The sequence below is a fragment of the Apium graveolens genome, unplaced genomic scaffold (genome assembly GCF_009905375.1).
Source record: "Apium graveolens cultivar Ventura unplaced genomic scaffold, ASM990537v1 ctg2256, whole genome shotgun sequence".
Lineage (NCBI taxonomy): Eukaryota > Viridiplantae > Streptophyta > Magnoliopsida > Apiales > Apiaceae > Apium > Apium graveolens.
Genome location: NW_027417577.1, coordinates 11,244 through 14,489, shown reverse-complemented (window position 1 = coordinate 14,489; position 3,246 = coordinate 11,244). Strand labels below are relative to the sequence as shown.

Below are 3,246 nucleotides of genomic sequence, written 5' to 3'. Positions count from 1 at the left end.
AAACCATAGCTATTTGATTAACTCCATACGTAGCCAGAGAATCAACCTTCATTGATAGCGCTTGGAGCTGGGCTGCAATAGCGGTGGCTGCATCAATTTCCAGAATACCTGCGACCTTGCCTGACGTCATCCTATGAGTTGGGTTTTGATGCTCGTTTGCAGCCATTGTCTCTATAAGATTATACGCCTCAGTATAGCTTTTAGCCCATAAGGCTCCTCCCGCTGCTGCATCGAGCATGGGCCGAGATTGGGCCCCCAAACCATTATAAAAACCACTGATTACCATCCAATCCGGCATTCCATGATGTGGACATTTTCTCAACATTTCCTTGTAGCGTTCCCAAGCCTCGCACATAGATTCTGTAGGTTGCTGCGCAAACTGAGTAAGAGCACTCCTCATAGCAGCAGTCTTTGCCATTGGATAAAACTTCACCAGAAACTTTTGCGCAAGATCTTGCCACGTAGTGATGGACCCAGCTGGTTCAGAATGTAACCAGTCTTTAGCCTTATCCCTCAGTGAGAATGGGAAAAGCCTCAACTTGATAGCCTCATCAGTCACGCCATTATACTTAAAAGTGCTGCAGATCTCGACAAAATTCCTTATGTGCATGTTGGGGTCTTCAGTTGCCGCTCCTCCAAAAGAAACAGAATTATGCACCATCTGAATAGTGCCCGGCTTGATTTCAAAGGTGTTAGCTTGAATAGCCGGATGAAGGATGCTTGACTGAATGTCATCAATTTTAGGCCGAGAAAAATCCATAAGAGCTGGATCAGGTTGAACAATACGATCTCCCATGTTTACTGGTTCTTTCTGCTCAGTTCCTGAATCCGAATCCTCAAAATCTAACTTTTCCGGAGTATCAAGAACTTCGTCTTTCTCCTCAGCTGTATCTAAGGTCCTCTTGCGAGCACGAGAACGAGTTTGCATAAACGCTTGCTAAAGTACCTGAAACACAACCGAAAAGAGTAATTAACTACTACGTCCTAATCACTGAGTCCTAATGACCAATGATGGTAAGTACATAAACTAAACAAATACGCCGAGTCCCCGGCAGCGGCGCCAAAAACTTGTTAGGGCGAAAACACGCACTAATATTCACGCAAGTATACACGTTCGCAAGTAATATAGAATACTTTCTAGTTCGTTCCCTCAGAGACTCAGACTAATTTATTGTCTAATTTAACTCACTCACCAATGTATGACTACTTCTCAATGTTAAGATAATAACACTTAAAATTGTTGATTAAATATTAACTATAATTAACTACTTAATTAACCACTTAACTAACACTCAATTTATCAATAATAAAACACTCATGAAATCACAACTTCATTATTACTTCCTTCTATAGCCATTGTTATTACCTTTAGCATGTGACAGTGATGACATTAATCGAATAACACGAAACTGATAAAAGCCAACTTTCATTGTACTAATACCATTCTACCAAACATCCACAATTAAGATAGAAGTTGAATAGTCATCAATTATGTTGAGTTCCTATATGTCTACAGAAATTGACAACACAACGATTTAAGCACAAGTTATTCCTTTTGATTACATAGGGCAAATAAAACTGTTAGAATTACCCACTAATCATGCTCAACGTACATGAACCTATGCTAGCATGGCAAGTTCTAAATCTCAAGATCCACCGTCGCTTCACAAGAGATTAACACCCTATCTTATATGTTCGCGACGCACATAAGACAAATACGCACAACCAATACTAGATATCATGCAATCATCACATACTAAAGTATTAAACAATTAACTAAAGAATTCCATAATAAATCCGTTGCAACCCCATGATCACGATTAGCCCATAATAGAACTTATCTGTAATAACCACAAAATTTTTCAACTTTTTGTAACCCTTGTGAATAGTGTTTTAGCTGAATGAAGAAACTTTTCACGCCACACTATGTAGGGGTTCTGTTATGGATATTCTGGGATATTATTAGTACTCTATGTAGTATATAAGTGTATGTAAAGATCGTCAGAATCCAATTCCGAACACTTTGGTTTTTCCCGGAAATCCACAAGATACGGAGAGAATTGAGTATAAGGTAACAGGATAAAAAGGATTTAAATTAAAGGATTATAATAGAGGATCATAAAAAGGAATATAATGTATTGAGAAAGGTTAAGGGAACCTAAGTAATAAGATCCCGGGTATGATCCTTCAAACGATAAACGAGAACGAAAGTTAAACGAACCGTATAACAGATCAGCGGTCATTAGGCAAACGATTAGGAAGTTAATCAAAGGGATTAGTGGGAATGATGTCATCCAACCAATAGAAAGAGGACAAAGAAGGGAGGATGACATCATGAGGATGACATAAGCATGACATGGGAAGGAAGGAGGTGTGGTGGCTTTGTAACCACACAAATTCAAGGGCAAGAAGGTAATTGACTAAAGCAAGCACAAAAACCAAGCAACCAAGCCAAGCAAAAATCATTTTCATCAAAAATCAAAAAGCAACCAAGGCTTTGTTCTTGAAGCTCTCGGCTTTTTACTATTCATTAGGCAAGAATTTTCAAAAATTCAAGATCCAAGCTTCCTAAATTGGTGAGTAAATTCCCTAATCATCTTCATGCTTAGTTAGGGCTATACCATTAGTTTAAGCCATCAATTCCTTCTCAATCTTCTTCATTTAATCAAAGAAGAAGACTATGAATAGTGTTTTCAAGTTTTTTTACTTGAAGTTTTCTTGTTTTTCTTGAAGATCCAAGCTTTCCTAAGACTTCTCAAAGCTTCTTAAGGCTTCCTAGCTCATCCCACCACTTCAAGGAAGGTATACCATCTCCAAACCCTAGATCCCTATGTATTATAAGATGATTTTGATTAGTAGGATGATATTGTAGCTTGTTGTTGTGATTTAGAGTTTGGGATTTGGAATGGTAGTGAAATGGAATGGTAAATGTTGTGGTTTTGATTAAAAGAACTTAAGTATGGTTAAATTAAGCTTAGGCATAAGTATAAATGATTAAATTGAATTGGTTGGGGTTGTTATGATGTGATGAGGATGGATGTTGGTTGTATGTTGGATTTGAGGTTGGTTTGTGGTTGGTTTTGAATGGTTAAAAATTGGGAAATCGCGTAAACATAGCCGTCGTAACGTCCGATTTTCTTTGGACTGTTTTTGTGCATAGCATTAGGACCCGAGAACCCCCTGCTAGATTATGACCACTGCCATGTTTAGATATCTCATGTTACGAGCTTCGTTTTGATATGTAGT

The 3,246-nt window shown here is 38.1% G+C and overlaps 1 non-coding gene across 1 annotated transcript; it reads left to right on the top strand.

Moving 5' to 3' along the window:
* Positions 1 to 296: 296 nt before the first annotated feature.
* Positions 297 to 403, top strand: LOC141700364 (small nucleolar RNA R71). The gene has a single exon (XR_012566308.1). It is a non-coding gene; the product is annotated as a small nucleolar RNA R71 (small nucleolar RNA).
* Positions 404 to 3,246: the final 2,843 nt, after the last annotated feature.